The following is an 18,322-nucleotide window of genomic DNA, read 5'->3' as shown; positions in this document are numbered from 1 at the left end:
ATACGACTTTTCATGCTCGACCATATTTCTAACTTGAAATTACAGTATTCAGATGTATACATTTTATTTGTATCTGACAAGATCGGAAGTGACATTGTTCTAGGTCGTGAATTGTGAGATGTGCGCAGACGCGAAAGTATTGATTTTTTTCCGAGGAACAATAATATCATTGACTTTGTGTAATCCCGTTAAACTTGGCATAACTTTGATTATTGAATTCGACATTGAAAAACGCGATGACAAATTGAATTTATTTGAGTATTATTTACAATTAACGCTAATTATTATAGTAACAGAACATAACCTTCTGCGACAGTATTGGATTTCCAGCCTCCGTAACTTTTCGCTAATTCTCTTTCGATTGCATATCCGAGAATAATCGATACTTGCGGTTTTATAACGGTACAAAGCTGACTCGTTATTGGCTGAACACCTGTAAGCTGAGTTGTCATAGGCTGAAAACACCTGAACTTTAATGAGTAGGTGTACTTTAATGACATGCATTAAAGGATTGCTACCAGGTGTATAATTACTACATTTCGGCATGGTCGAGCATAAAACAATTTATATCTCTAAAAGGAAACAAAAATGATCAAAATTATATATTAAACATTTTCGTTTGAAATATCTCAAATAATAACCCCCTGAAATTAAAGACATTAATCTTCATATTGCGATGTTTGGTGACGTATACTCGTCCGTTGATGTGACATATTAATGAACTTAAATATTATTATAGTCACAAACAGGAAGTCGCAGGTTCGATTCCCGCTCGAGGTTGTGAAATTTTTCTTTCATACTATGGCATGATTATGACTATAATAATATTTAAATTCATAAAGACATTACTTACTATTCATCCTATGTAAGATGTACCTTCCACAAAGCGTCAAAACTGCGCCTTAAAGCGTTGTCAAGACTGTCAAGAGACACACCAACATTCATCAAATTCCTGTGTTTACTCGTACAGTAATTATTTGAGTTGTAAACTCCTCTTTTTATCCTTTTAACGAAGTACAAATAAATTGGGGGCGGGAACATCTTGTTAGCAATATTGGTGGAGGTATGAGTCAGATCACTGTGGTAACCGAGCGATCGGGTTTTGTTTTTGTGCTGCAATAATCCATCGGCTCTTGATGAATGGAAGCCTTGGCTTTCTCCTCGGGGACCCAAAACTTTCTGAGAGTAATGTGACATTGTCATGCAAGGCCGGTTCCCAGCTCGATTGAGATGTGCAGAGCATCAAAATTTAATTATTATTTAAAGGTTTATAGGCACATGCTAATGGCTTGCGGTTCGATAGGTGGAGGGGGGGAGAAGTGAAAGATGTTGATAGCTCTATAAACCATGATTGGGCGTTGTTGGTGTACCACAAGATAACTGCCGACTAACTTGCCCTCGGGTTCTTCGAGAGACTCTACCAGCTCTGCGGGAAGGCACCACGTGAACCGAATACCCGCTCCGGACCTCCTACATACAGGAACATAAAAAACTAAATAAACACTTTTTGTTTTCATCGACTAAAATATCATTTGTCATTGCGTACTCATTATGACTGATGAAATTTATATGAATTACCACTCGTGTACACGGAGTCTAAAGTAAAGGCTTCAAGTCGTGCAGCAGTATCATGATTTATTACTCGCAGGGTCCTAGATTCGTTCCACGAGTAAAACTGTCGTCATTAGATTAGTGTGATGTACCGAAGTACATATGATATTTCCGTGCAGAAATTCTACATTATCATACGATGAAGGATGGGTGGAGCGGAGAAAAATTCTCTCCGGCACCGGAACTCGAACCCGGGTTTTCAGCTCTACGTCCTGACGCTTCATCCACTAAGCTACAACGGATTCCAGTTCCGATGCCGGATTGAATCCTCTCAGTTTAAGTTCCACCTCTTAGTTTTTCATTTAGTGGCCAACCCTCATGCACTGTGTCACAGATGTGTGACAGTGGCACAATGTCCAACACACTATGTGCAGAGGTGCACTCATTACGAGTGACTAAGTGGCCACGAATAAATGCCATCTTAAATCACTAAGTAATTATTTACACATATCATATTATTGTGATATAACGAAGTAGGCCTACATATATTTCCGTGCAGGAATTGTGCATTATCATATGACGAAGGATGTGTGGAGCGGATATTGTGCCACTGTCACACATCTCTGACACAGTGCATGAGGGTTGGCCACTAAAGGGAAAACTAAGAGGTGGAACTTAAACTGAGAGGAATGAATCCGGCATCTACTATTAATATTATTTCTATTACTACCACTAATACTACTACTACTACTACTATTACTACTACTACCACTACTACTACTACTACCACCACTACTACCACTACTACTATTACTACTACTACCACTACTATTTCTACTATTACTACTACTACTACCACCACTACTACTACTACTATTTCTACTATTACTACTACCACTACTACTAGTACTACTACTACTATTACTACTACTACCACTACTACTACTACTACTACTACTACTACTATTTCTACTATTACTACTACTACCACTACTACTATTACTACTACTACCACTACTACTACTACTATTTCTACTATTACTACTACTACTATTACTACTACTACCACCACTACTACTACTACTATTTCTACTATTACTACTACTACAATTTCTACTATTACTACTACTACCACTACTACTACTACTACCACTACTACTACTACTATTTCTACTATTACTACTATTTCTACTACCACTACTACTACTACTACTATTTCTACTACTACTACTATTTCTACTATTACTACTACTACTACTACCACTACAACTATGATTATTATTTCTACTACTAATAGCACTACTTCTACTACCACTACTTGTTCTACTACTACTACTATTTCTACTACTACTATTATTTCTACTACTACTACTACTGCTACTACTATTTCTACTACTACTACTTCTACTTCTACTACTACTACTACTACTATTTCTATTACTACTACTATTTCTGTTACTACTACTACTATTTCTAGTATTACTACTAAGATTATTATTTCTACTACTAATAGCACTACTTCTACTACCACTACTTGCACTACTACTTCTATTATTACTACTACTATTATTTCTATTACTACTCCTAATACTATTTCTACTACTACTGCTGTTATTTCTATTACTACTACCACCACTAATTCTACTACCAGTACTTGTACTACTACTTCTAGTATTACAACTACTACTACTATTTCTAGTACTACTACTATTATATCTACTACTACTACTATTTATATTACTAGTACTACTATTTCTACTACTACTACTACTACTACTACTACTACTATTTCTAGTACTATTACTACTACTTCTAGTACCACTACTATTATATATACTACTACCACTACTATTTCTACTAGTACCACTACCACTACTTCTACTACTACTACTATTACTATTATTTCTACTACCTACTACTATTTCTACTACTACCACTGCTATTTCTACTACTACCACTACCACTACTTCTACTACTACTATTACTATTATTTCTACTACCTACTACTACTACTACTACTATTTCTATTACTACCACTATTATTTATACTACTCCTACTACTACTACTACTACTACTACTACTACTACTACTACCACTACCACTACTTCTACTATCACTACTTGCACTACTACTTCTAGTATTATTACTACTACTATTATTATTATTTCTACTACTACTACTACTACTATTTCTACTACCACCACCACCACCACCATTACTATTACAGTTCCCTTCATCACGTGAGTCATGAAGAAAATGTTTTCTTCTTCTTCTTCTTTAGCATATAATCCTCAGAGTTTACCCATTATTTCCTTTACAACTGATGCCCAATGTCCTCTATCCCTAGCTACTCTTCTCCACCTTATGACTCCAATTTCCATAATGTCTTCCCCCTCATGATTTTATCACCTTAATCTAGGACTTTCTCTCCTTCTCCTACCCTCGGGTTTACCCTGGAACACTTGACAGTTCTTTCTAATGACATTCTTGCTATTGGAAGAATAAAATCATAAGGACGAATTTACCTTTCCATTAAACATCGTCGTTATAGTAACTAATTATGCAAAAGAATTGAGGTGATTTATAACAATGCTTCTAATTTAAAAAATTTACGTGTAAACATTGTGACCTTACAATTTCAAAGGAAAGAAAATATTGACTTCGAGAATGAATTGCCAGCAAGATAAACGAATTGTTATTCATAGAATCTCTTTAGAATAACTAATAACCTTTGGTTGTGTGCATTGCAAAGAGAATGCCAGAAATGAATCGGAATGTGATGTAAGTAAAGCATATAATTTTCAAAGGTTGTGTGGTATATCCATAAAACTCTATAAAAATAGGGCATTCAAGTAAACGGGGAAGGCAATTTGTAGAATAGCAGCTGCACCACCGTTTTTAGAAGTGAAACATGCGCTCCTACAAATAATATTAATTAATGAATTCATTAATTCACAGTTTTCTGTCTAGAAAAAGGTCTTTATGTGAATACATTTATTTATTCAACATACAAATATACAGAATGGAAGTGATATAATCCTGCAGATTTTCAGAGCGAATAGTTCATGTTGTATGTAACAGAATAGTAATATGCGTTACAAGAGCGGTATGTTGAAGTTTTCATGTTCGAGGAAAAGTTTGAAAAAGCGAAACGTAGTTGAACTTTTTTAATTTCCGAGAATTGAAAGAAAACATACCGCTCGTGTATCGTACATTATTCTGTGCGAAGATCGTTTATTACATACCTGAAAGAAGAATTTCTAATTAGTTGCAATGAAATCTCCATCTTGGTTTCTGTTCAATGACGGCAAATTTGCAAAACAAAAATATCTATCTTCAACATTGTTGCTTTAAAATGTTGTCTGTGTTTACTATACTCCAGTAGGCCGTGATATACGTCTGTCTTTTTTTTCCCCCAGTCTATGATGAGTCTGGAATCTTGTTGATTTTTTCACGGCTTCCTTAATGTTACTTGCATCACGAATACAGTAACTTTAGTGGAGTTGTAGAGTTTACTTAATTTTTTAAAATATTTAACAACAATAATTAACAGTACAATTTAGGTGAAATTGCAGTGGTAAGTTTCCAGTTTATAATTATTACTATATTGAACGTCTCTAAAAATAATATGTTAAAAGCCTAAAGCAGTAAAATCTATATGTCACAAGCGGTAAGAAGAGGGAAATTGTTATGTGCGTTAGGTTGGGAATACTGAATGTGGAATTTTAGACTTTCCGCGGATTGGTTTTATGCGGAAACCAAGCAAATACGCACGATCTCGCACAAAAGTTTAATACATTATTGGTGGAAAGTTATTAGTTTTCTTAGAAAAGCAGGTTTTTTTTTTTCCCCCAAATGTTCAAAACCCTTTTATTCTGTAACTACTGCGGGTAGGATCGTGATTTTTGTCCATATCAATAGAAAACCTACTAAATAATCATTCATCCCTCTGGCGTATTTCATTTGCGTGGACGGTTTTCGTGTAAATTTAATTTAAAATAAACTCATTTCAAGCCACTGAATAATACGAGCAGATTGCAACGTCATAGCGAGAGAGGGATGCTCGCGTACAGTTCGTTGACCTCTTACATCTTTATTACGAGAAGAAAGACGGCTGTGTTAACGGCGATGTTGCCAGACTGCTGAAACTTCCAACTTGATTTTCTAATTAACCGTGCATTTAATCACGAAACGTAATATAGGTTTTCTGTTCCTTTAATTGTACCCTATCTACCATACTAGAGATGAACAAAACTGCCGCTCTCGCTCGCTGTGTTCGTTGCATTTGTCTTTCGAGTCTCGTCATTCTCATGCGCTTCGAGTCTCGATCATCATTCTCGAAATAGCATTTGGTCGGGGTGGAAAGATTTCGTAACTTTGAATAAAATACATCTTTGAAATAAATAACATTATAAATGTTTAAGGGAACCAGATAGTGATTAGGGGCGGGCCAAAAATCCAATTTTTTGTTTGGCGTTATAAAATAAAGTACAAAACTTGCTCTTTGATACAATGTGAACATTGTGGGGGAGGGTATTTCTGCAGATAAGCCTTTTAAATTACCTCTTTAAATTTGGCGGTGCATGTAACTTATACATTATTACTTTTTGACATTTTCATTATTTATTATTGACATTTTTCAAACTTAAGTGCACTTTTCTCTGAAACTGCTGAATAAATTTAAATGAAATTTGTACAGTGTTTTCTGCAGCCAGTGTTCTACATAGTAGACCTACGGGTTTAAGAATATTACACACATAACATGAGAAAAAATATATATGCATTGAGAAACTGTAAAAAAAAAATAATAATAATTAAACGAAGTTCAATATTTTTTCAGTTTCACTAGGGGTGAAATATTTAACTAAATTTTGCTTTATAATTTACAATACACATTACTAGATAACTTAAAAAAATAAAAAGGTATAAGAGTGAAGATTTTAGTAAGTAATGTGCACCTGAAAAATGAGGTACACTTAGCAAAGTGGGAAAACATGTTATTAGTTAGGGCCTTTCTTTTGCACTTGGATGTGAAACAAATTAGTTGTCTTTTATACCACTGAATTGAGAATGATTGATTATATAAGCCTGGAAATATTTATTCCTTTCTGAGCACTAGAAGCCTAGAAATATTGCACTAAACTTTTGTATTGAAATTTTTTAATCACACAGGCATCACTACCCAGTTCCCTTAAATGAGACAAAAAGACAAAACAGGACAGTATCTTAGTTATCAAAATGTTCTGGTTCTATTATATTATGTTACCTATAGTTATATAAATATAAAAAAAAAACAATTCTCAAATAAATTTGCATTTCTAAGAAACATAAAACATAACGTTAATATTTTTTTACTTGAGATTGCACACTTGATCTCAAACATATGAAAAGAAAATTCCCAACCTTTTAATAAGGGCCTACTAATTAAATGAAGACTGGGGAACGGATTATTATACACTGAAAAATAGAGATGATGTTTCAAATAGCCTACTTGATTGTATATGCTCGACCATGCCGAAATGTAGTAATTATACACCTGGTAGCAGCCTTTTAATGGACCTCATTAAAGTACACCTATTTATTAAAGATCAGGTGTTCCACCAATCAGAAAATACACATTGTAGCAATATGAAAGCGCAAGTATCGATTATTCTCGGATATGCATTCGAAAGACAACTAGCGTGAGATTAGACAATATTAAACTCAGTCGAAAAAATACAACACACAAATTAACATCAATTCACCGTCATCTTCCAGCCTTTCACAAAGCACATTCCCGCAAATTCATCTCACCAATTGCCGGAAAAAATCAATATGGTCGAGCATAAAAAGTCGTATGAAACTTGACTATAATGGTAATTAAGACGCTCCTATAGAAATTATGAAACTCGCTTGCGCTCGTTTCATAAACATACTCGCGCCTTAATTACTACCATTATAGGCTCGTTGCATTATGTACTATTATAAATATATAACAGTTGCCAAAGTAGATCAAAGTTCAGTCAGGTATAAACAACTGTGACGATTCAAGGCTGCTTGAGTTCGGGACTTCGGGAGTGATCAATCTCAACGTCTCGGAACACTCACAAGCAGTCTTTACGTCAACGACGCGACGTATACAGCATTGTCGTGCGGGTTTTCGGCTTTGCGGGCGCTGTTAGTCTTGCTTTCTCGATCGTTGTTCATCTCTAGTGAGTACCTAATTAAGAACAGAACGACAGCCTCCTTGAAGTAATAATCAGCTTGACTGACTATAAACTAGAAAAAACTAGGTTCAATCCCCAGTTACACCCAATATATGATCCGGAACGAGATCTACCTAGCCTCGTGACTAACAGGACTCTAATAATAATTATACGAGGGCTATTCATAAAGTAACTTCCGTTTATTTTTTACAAACTTGTGAATGACGTTACAGAATTGGGTTACAATACGTTTGAAAGTATACATTCTAATTTATTTTTCCACATAGTTTCCAGTCACATTGAGACACTTGTCGTGGCGTTTGACGAGCTTTGAAATTCCGCAATCGTAGAATTCGGCCGCCTGCGACTGAAGCCAACCTACGACGCTGGTTTTCAACTCTTCGTCATCGTCAAAGCGCTTCGAGCCAAGCCACGTCTTCATGTGCATGAAGAGATGGTAATCGCTAGGCGCCAAATGTGATGCTTTTCTCGATCAGATTGTGACAGGAGATGAGACTTGGGTGCGGTATGTGAATGCAGAAACAAAGCTTCAATCAATGCAGTGGGGCCATACTCACTCGCCGAAAAAACCCACAAAGTGTCGCCAAACACTTTCCACGACGAAACTCATGGCAACTGTCTTCTGGGACACAAAAGGAATTTTGCTAGTGGAGTTCTTGGAGAGGAATGCCACAATTAACGCTGAGCGTTACTGTAACACATTAACAAACTTGAAAAGGGCCAGTCAAAACAAACGTCGTAACATGTTGAACCCTGGGATGATTTTCCTTCATGACAACGCCCGGCCGCATACAGCGCGTCGTACTGCGACCAAACTGCAAGAGTTCAACTGGAAAGTATTGGATCATGCTCCCTGTAGCCCAGATTTTGCGCCTCGCGATTATCATCTCTTCATGCACATGAAGACATGGCTTGGCTCGAAGCGCTTTGACGATGACGAAGAGTTGAAAACCAGCGTCGTAGGTTGGCTTCAGTCACAGGCGGCCGAATTCTACGATTGAGGAATTTCAAAGTTCTCAAACGCTACGACAAGTGTCTCAATGTGACTGGAAACTATGTGGAAAAATAAATTAGAATGTATACTTTCAAACGTATTGTAACCCAATCCTGTAACGTCATTCACAGGTTTGTGAAAAATAAACGGAAGTTATTTATGAATAGGCTAACGACTGAACCACAGCGAGGTATCCTGTATAATGAATGATACAAACATCAGATTCATAAATATGACGCGAGCATGACGAGTCTCACGGGCCGCTGTTGTCCATGTTTGTTCAGCACCGTGCGGTACTGACGAATATGATGGATGTTGCAGGCATGATTTATTTGTTTGTTTGTGCAGGAGAGTCGGCGATGCAGTCTTATTACAGGACAATAATGACTGCAGATCAGACGGGTCGGGGATCACAGTGCGTTACGAAGAAGTGTGCTCGCGGGTGTGCTGTGCTGGATTGGAAGTGATCTGAGGAAAAAATAACGAGGATTAGAGCTGAAGATGAAGACTATGCAAGTGGAATAAATCAAGAAATAAGAGCAGAAGAAATTATTTAAAAAAGAAGTAAACATACTGTATATAAAAAGAAAGAAAAAGAAAATAAAAGAACAATTAAATGCGAGACAGAAAAAAACGAAAAAAAAAGAGAACTGGGAAGAAAAGAGAAAGAAGGAAACTGAAAGATAGAATGATAAGAAAGAAATACAATAAAGAATGTAGTAAAAAAGATAAGAAAATGCGGAAAAACAAGGAAAATAAAAGAATTAAGAAAGATAGCTTGCTGAAAAATATCTAAAAAGAAGTACGAAACAAAAAAAGAAGCAAAGAAGTTTTTTTAGTTGGTTATTTAACGACGCTGTATCAATTACTACGTTATTTAGCGTCGATGTGATTGGTGATAACGAGATGATATTTGACGAGATGAGGCCGAGAATTCGCCATGGATTACTTGGCATTCACCTTACGGTTGGGGAAAACCTCGAAAAAACCCAACCAAGTAATCAGCCCAAGCGGGGACTGAACCGGCGCCCGAGCTCAAGTTCAGACCGGCAGGCAAGCGCCTTAACCGACTGAGCCACGCCGATGGCTGCAAAGAAGTAAGAAAACAAATAAAAATGAAAAAAGTAAAAAGATAATGGAAATAAAGAAGCGAAGGAAAACAAATAACAATGAAAAGAAGTACACAAAGAAAAAAGGAGGGAGATGATGAATCGAGAGAGAAAATGAAAATAGAAAATAAAACAGGAAGCAAGCATAAAGAAAGAACGACATGAAATTTTGAAAAGAAGAGACAAAAGAACATAAAAAAGAAGGAAAGAAAGAAAGAAAGAAAGAAAGAAAGAAAGAAAGAAAGAAAGAAAGAAAGAAAGAAAGAAAGAAAGAAGACAATAGAAACAGAAATTACAACAAGAACTGAAGAAAAGAAAAGTAAAAAATGGAGAAAAGAGGGAAATAAATAATTTGAAACATGGAAAAATAAAGTCTGCAACAAAAATTCAAGCAAAAAAAAAAAAAGAAAATAAATCAGTATATAAAAAGAAACAAAAGAAAGATACTAGAAAAAGAAAGATATAAAGAAAGGAAATATAGAGGAACAAATGATTAATGAAGAAATAAAGAAGTAAAGAAACAAACAGAAAAAGAAAAAAATACTATATACAAAATGGGTTAAAAGTCGCTTTCCCCAAACATTTTCTTATATTTAATTACATTCAATCAACATTTGACTACACATTACTTTACAGATTTTGTTCAAAATGGAGGCCCTGATCCTTGATACACAATTCACAACGTTTAGACACTGATTTACAGATGGCAGAACATAACTCACGATTTTAATCGATTTTCACGAATGACTGTTCGATCATCTGTCGCAACTTACGCAGATACTGAACATCGTGTAATCTTGTCTCAAAGTCTGCTATCACCAATGCTGTGTTATTACTGTATTTCCATCAACGTTGTAGCACAAAAACACGTTGTTCTGTGGTAAATTTGCGATTCATTGCAAGAAACTACAGGGACATCATTTTATTTTTACTTCAATTTTTATTGTACTTGAGTTTTTGAATGTACTTCATTCCCACCCCTTCTACTAATGAAGTTCGAACTCCACACAGAGCCAAGACCGCAGATAGTAAGCAATACTGAGTTACTGAGTATAGTACGTTCCAGAAATATGTTCGCGTTTTCCAGTGACGAAAGAGCTTTCAATATTGAATCATATTTTCGCACAGGTACTGTCCGTTTGCCTACGTCGCATCCCGATTTCCCCCACCTGCTTCTGCTCGCCCCTCTGTAAAAGCTGGGCTGTCTTAGCTCTTTTCTGAAAACATTAATTTCTCTTAGGAATTGGGCGTTTACGTAATATTATACAGCTGTTTAATTTAACTTAAATAAAAGGGCCTCGTTAAGTAATTAACTGTCACGTGATTTCCTCCCTTTCTACAATCATGCGGCATAACCACTTGGACGGACAGTAGATAGCATGTCTGAGTAATTTTATATTTTTGGGTCGGGCAGAAGTGAAGATTGAATTCACAGTACGTAGAGTAGGTATAGAATTATTTCAACATGAGTTACTAGTACGAAGGACGAAACTGGCAATTGGAATTAGATGCAATAGTCTATAGTGCGATAATATGCACAAAAGAACTGAAGCCTGTATCGAAATGAACGGCCACCATTTTCAAAATTGTGTTTAAATATTCATATTATGATTATTTTTCAATTTAACTTCTTTCTCTATATTATACGCTAATGTGCTGTAGACAGTATAATATACACTGCATAATGAATACGTTCGCATGGATAACTCACTTCGTGAGTAAAAACACTTATTCTTAATACAGTACTGTACTTTGATTAAAGAAAAACCTAATGAAAATTATCAAACTCAAAATCGCGATATTTCCTAGTTTACGTAAATGGATGAACTACTTTTCTTCCTTCCTATACCTAGTAGAGTGATTTGTGTTTTACGCCAGTATCATCGAACTCCAGTCTTGGAGGGGGGAGCAAGCGGTGTTTCCGGTTCTCTAAAGGTATAGACAGGTTAATATTAAAAATGTTAGTAAAAATAAAATGATGTCCCTGTAGAAGTTATTGCATAGAGACGCAACCCAACACAATAAAACAAAACAAGAGTAACATAGTGATTCGTCCGTCGGATGGGGACGTTAAGCCTGGCGGTCCCCTTGGTGCTATTCGACAGGAGTAGGGTACGTGTCAGCACTGGGTTTCCCCTTCTCTCTTCCTCATCTTCAACATCATCCTCACCCATTCCCTACACTACACTTACACATACTCTCACCTTAGTACACGACGTAAGTCTTTACAGATACACATCACGCATAACGTGGCTCGCCGATGTGGTGTGCAATTTGAAAATGGGTCACAGTCCTGTCATTTATCCGCAGCATGTGGAACCCGAATCACGCAAAGTGAAGTGAGTAGGCATTAAACATACACACACAAAACATGGCATCGGAAAAACAGTTGAGTACAAACATGTTTGTCAACCTACCAATTCTTACACCAGTTATTAATTTATTAAAGTTATGATGTCTGTATATGTGTACAAGTATGAAACACACGAACGAATTTTGGGGAGGGAGATTTTTGACCCATCTTGTATGTTACATTGCAAAGATAGTGCATTACATTCATGAACAGTCGGTAGTACCGCGGAGAGTCCTGGCCACGTGTCACTAAACTTTCAACGATTTATGTTGTAAGATCTTGAGTCGAAATTACAATAATGCTCTTCGTTAGGGTAAACTATCTTATTGACACATTAAACCATAGCTTGCACGCTGCAGCAATGAAAATTGAAGATCGTACATCTTCCATCGATAAGCATGAAAATTACGTGCCGGTCAGAGAGAAGAAAACGCATGACGTCAAACTTCCAACATGGAGCACTCCTGGCCATATTAGGATATTTTGAGTTGGTTTTACAGACTGGCTACCTAGAAAGGAAACAAACCTTGTAAGATGATGTTCCTTGTATTTGTTATCCCACCTTTAATACCTTCTACGTGCTCGAACTGATTTTAAAGTAATTTCCAAAGCATAAGAAATTTTGAGTGGATTGGAATAAACTGATGGGGATCCTAAAGAAAATAGGTGTGGATTGGAAAGAAAGAAGACTGTTCAGTGATTATTTATTTATTTATTTAGTAGGTTATTTTACGACGCTTTATCAACAGCTTAGGTTATTTAGCGTCTGAATGAGATGAAGGTGGTAATGCCGGTGAAATGAGTCCGGGGTCCAACACCGAAAGTTACCCAGCATTTGCTCATGTTGGGTTGAGGGGAAACCTGGGAAAAAAACTCAACCAGGTAACTTGTCCCGACCGGGAATCGAACCCGGGCCACCTGATTTCGCGGCTAGACGCTCTAACCGTTACTCCACAGATGTGGACCTGTTCAGTGATCTTTATATGAAACAACAAGTTAAAGTCAGGATAGGAGAAGAAATGTCAGAAGGAAGTGAAATTGGCAGAGGAGTAAGTCAAGTATGTCCTTTATCACCTACTCTGTTCAACATCTACTTGGAAGATTTAATAAAGAATTGTTTTCAGAACATGGAAGGCGTGATAATAGGAAGAAGAATAAACTGAAGGGGCCATATTCATAGACATTCTTAGCGCGGGCTTCCGGTGGATGATCAGCGAACTAATGTTTTTCGTATTCATAAACCAGTGTTAGCGATATGATATGATATGATATGATATGATATGATATGATATGATATGATATGATATGATATGATATGATATGATATATGACAGGATATGATAGGATACGATACGGTACGGTACGATATGATACGATATGATATGATATATGATATGATATATGATACGATATGATACGATACGATACGATATGATATGATATGATATGATATGATATGATATGATATGATATGATATGATATGATATGATATGATATGATATGATATGATATGATATGATATGATATGATATGATATGATATGATATGATATGATATGATATGATATGATATGATATGCTCTTAGCGCAGGCTAGCGAAATGTCTATGCATAGGACCCCATAAGATTTGCTGATGATATGGCGTTGTTAAAAGAAGAGGAAATGATACTAAAGAATATGCTACTGGAGCTAAATAACAGCTGTGAGCAGTATGGGATGAAGATAAATGCAAATAAGACGAAGAGCATGGTCATAGCAAGAAAAATACAGAAGATAAACTTGCGAATTCTAAATGAGGCAGTAGAGCAGGTGGACAGCTTCAAATACTTGGGGTGTACTTACTTACTTACAAATGGCTTTTAAGGAACCCGAAGGTTCATTGCCGCCCTCACATAAGCCCGCCATCGGTCCCTATCCTGTGCAAGATTAATCCAGTCTCTATCATCATATCCCACTTCCCTCAAATCCATTTTAATATTATCCTCCCATCTACGTCTCGGCCTCCCCAAAGGTCTTTTTCCCTCCTGTCTCCCAACTAACACTCTATATGCATTTTTGGATTCGCCCATACGTGCTACATGCCTTGTCCATCTCAAACGTGTGGATTTTAAGTTCCTAATTATGTCAGGTGAAGAATACAATGCGTGCAGTTCTGCGTTGTGTAACTTTCTCCATTCTCCTGTAACTTCATCCCTCTTAGCCCCAAATATTTTCCTAAGCACCTTATTCTCAAACACCCTTAACCTATGTTCCTCTCTCAGAGTGAGAGTCCAAGTTTCACAACCATACAGAACAACCGGTGTACTGTAAGCAGTAACATGAGCTGCTGCCTGGAAGTCAAAAGGAGAATAGCAATGGCCAAGGAAACTTTTAATAGAAAAAGGAGCATCTTCTGCGGACTATTGGAAAGAGAACTAAGGAAGCTTCTAGTGAAATGCTTTATATGGACTGTGGCATTGTATGGGGCAGAAACATGAACATTACGATGAAGTGAAGAGAATCAAATAGAAGCATTTGAAATGTGGATATGGAAAAGAATGGAACGTGTGAAGTGGAAAGAGAGAGTAAGAAATAAAGCTCGTTGGAAAGAGTGGGTAAAGAAAGAATGATACTGAAAGTGATCAAGAAGAGGAAAGGAAATTGGTTGGGTCACTGACTGAGAAGAAACTTCCTACTGAAGGATGCACTCGAAGGAATGATGATCGGGAGAAGAGTTCGGGGTAAAAGAAGATATCAGACCATAGAAGACATTAAGATATATGGATCATATGAGGAAACGAAAAGGAAGGCAGAAAATAGGAAAGCTTGAAGAAAGCTGGGTTTGCAGTGAAAGACCTACTCTTGGGCAAAACACTAAATGAATCCTTAATACTCATTATTTAACAATGTTATCTGTAGTATTTGTTTTGACTGTGTGACGTGTGATTATACTTTGTGAAGAGAGATCCTCATAATAGAGGAAGAAACTGTCAGTTAACTTGCCAAAAATGTATTAAATGCCATAAAGTAAGTGTATGTTACACAGGACTCACTGTATCAATCAATTTTACTTTGGTCATACTACTTTTATCGCTACTCTAGCATTTGTTTCTTTGTTTGCCAACATTTTAAACTGCAAATTCTTTACGGTACTATAAAACATGCTTTGCGATCATAATTTATTTCCCGCATAGATAGTCGACTGAAAATGGCGGCTCCGTTGAAACATTTTGGTGAAGCTAACATTAGTGAAATAGAATTTTAGTAAGTCAATTAATATCTATGTTATTGTATTAGAGTACTTTATTTCTTATAATGTTTATAATACTTTCTTCTGTTTTTATCATTTCTTTACCATTTGTTTCTCTGTTTACCAACATTTAAGAAACATCCAAATTCTTTATGGTACTGTAAAACACGTTTTACGATCGTCATTTGTTTACAGCATAGACAGTCAAATGAAAATGGTGGTTCCGTTCAAACGTTTTGGTAAAGTTAACATTAGTGAAACAGAATTTCAGTAAGTCAATTAATATTTTATTGTATTAGAGTTCTTTATTTCTTCTAATCTTTATATACTTTCTTCTAATCGTGTAACAGTCAATTAAATTCCACTCGAGTTTTGATTTTCTCTAGATAAATCAAAACCTCTAATGAGATTACTGTTGATAAAAAAGAATGCCAGATAAAGAAACGATGCTCAATGTTCAATTAACTGCAATGTCTAGGTCAAAATTGCCTGTAACTACTTGTTTTTTATTATCACGATTTCATTGTAGAAGACAAGCCATCAGAACAGAGAAAAAGTTAAATTACAGTACTAGAAAATTTTCGCATTTCATTTTTTTACTTTATTTCCTTTCATAATTTTTTAAACTTTAGTTTGGTGCTAGAGAAAACATCAAAATAAAGTAAGTCCACTGAAATCAGAACAAAAAAAAAACAGGTGACTGAACAGAAAAGAGAAGTCCCAACAATTTTAATTGAATTTAATTCACTTCATACTTATTGTACATTAAATTTAACTTCACATAATATTAAATATGAGAACGGATAAAAGTACTGCCTTATTGCAATTGAAGACATTATTATAAAAACAGCCCTAGTCATTTTTAATTAAATTGAATGAAGGACACATTTATCAGTATAATTTAGTCATCTTCTAAGATTTTATTTTACAATTGATAATCAATGGTGCTTAATTATTACGCTTTATTTTCATATTTAATTAATTGTATTTGTTTGCTATGCATTTCCGGATCCTCGTGGTCATCCTTGATTAAGGCCGGATGAGTTTCTCTCTCTCTCTCTCTCTCTCTCTCTCTCTCTCTCTCTCTCTCTCTCTCTTTCTCTTAAATGTTTATAGACTCCAAAAACGGTCCATGTCAAGTGCAATAGACACAAGGATAAAACACCAGTTCAACGGGAATAGCTGGCATGTGTTATTCTTTTATTTTTTATTGTTCTTCTGAAAAATAGCAATTTTGACAAGGGTTATTTTTGTAATAATGTCTTCAATTAAAAATACATGAGAAAACAATATTCCCTAATAATATTTTATTTCGCAGTTTCATTTTACTTCTATAAAAAGAAAAAGATTTTAGTAGGAAGCTAATATCAGCTGGGGCTCGTGAGGATCTGCATCTCAATACCGAGAACCTCTACGCGGACCTCTCTAATCCGAAGCCGCAGTGTGCGCAGCGATAACAGCCCTCTTTAGCATAATCAATCACTGGCAGTGTCCTCCACGCCCGGCGGCGAGCTAATACGTGCAATCAATCAGGTACTTGTCGGCAAATTGGGTGGAATGAGAGCCAGTCAGGTGGCTGGGTACATTAATCATGGTTTGATGGGCCTCATCATCAGCAGCTACCTGTCTGTCAGGGGAACGCGTGACTAGAGGTCCATCGCATTCAATAAACACACACATCTATAACCGGAGACTTCTAGACCACAGAGAAATTTCTTTTAATAATAATTTGTCTATATTTATCCAACATCAATTTTTCAAAGTTTTCTCCCGCCACTCATGTTGCAGCGTTTCCAGCTAAAGTTCATGAAGCCCGAATTTGAATCCCGGAAGGGAAGTAGAGGTTAATTTCCCTTTGTTAGGGACTTTGTGTTGTCTATTAATTTGGGAAAAAATCGTTCTGGCACCGGGAATTGAACCCGGGACCTCTCAGCTGTGCGCACTGACAAGCAAACATTCCGATGGGGGCAGATAAGAGTCAAATTTTTTTCTTCCACCATGTTAATAATGTCAAAAGAAGTGCTTATACAAATTTTGGCCACTCGATCGCAATTACAAGGCCGTCTAGTATGTGATGTTCCCTCGGGCCGTTTACAGAAAAAAGCACATTTGCATGAAAGAATTTATTGAAGCAGATACAACAACTATTGCGCTATTTCTCAACACATCCCCCACTGGAATTGGGATCAATTTTTGTATCCTTGTCTCGTAGAAGTCAGCCGCCTGGGATCGGAACCAGCGTTTGACAACCATCTGCACCTCTCTGTCGACCCCATGATATGACAAATGTCTCAATTCCAGTGGGGAATATGTTGAAAAATAGCTCAACAATTGCTGTGTATGTTCCAATAAATTTTTCAAATGAGATTGTGTTTTCTTTTTGTTAACTGCCCCTGGCGAACTTATTTTTTTACGGCCCTCGTAATTGCGGTCGAGTGGCCAAAATTTGTATAAACACTTCTTTTGGAATTATTAACATGATGAAAGAAAAAAATGTAACTTTTTTTATCTGCCCCATTATAATGTTTATTGTGAGCGCTCTTTCCATCTGAGCCATACCGGGACACGATCCACGGTACCGGCCGAACTTCTCTCATATAAGACCTGCAAGCCATGTATGCAGGAGCGCATATTTAAATGACTTTATGGCCATTTTCGAAACAGTTTATGGATACTGTTAACATTGATATATTATATTCTTACATGTGTTGTCTTACCCTGCGGCCTTGTGCCGTGCAAACCACGTGATCAGCGAGTTTCACTATTTTGTGTAAGTTATAGTTTTGGATTTTTCCGCATGTTGACGAAACTGGAGCGAGGAGGGATTGGATCAATTAAGAAAACCAATGATCTCATCACGAATCCTATTTCTTTTCCTT

At 36.3% G+C, this 18,322-nt stretch overlaps 1 protein-coding gene across 3 annotated transcripts in view; it reads right to left on the bottom strand.

Moving 5' to 3' along the window:
- ss (spineless) overlaps window positions 1-18,322 on the bottom strand; it is an 897,601-nt gene that overhangs the window by 320,669 nt on the left and 558,610 nt on the right. The window lies entirely within an intron of this gene.

The sequence above is a fragment of the Periplaneta americana genome, chromosome 11 (genome assembly GCF_040183065.1).
Source record: "Periplaneta americana isolate PAMFEO1 chromosome 11, P.americana_PAMFEO1_priV1, whole genome shotgun sequence".
NCBI lineage: Eukaryota > Metazoa > Arthropoda > Insecta > Blattodea > Blattidae > Periplaneta > Periplaneta americana.
This window is presented reverse-complemented; position numbering and strand designations above follow the sequence as displayed.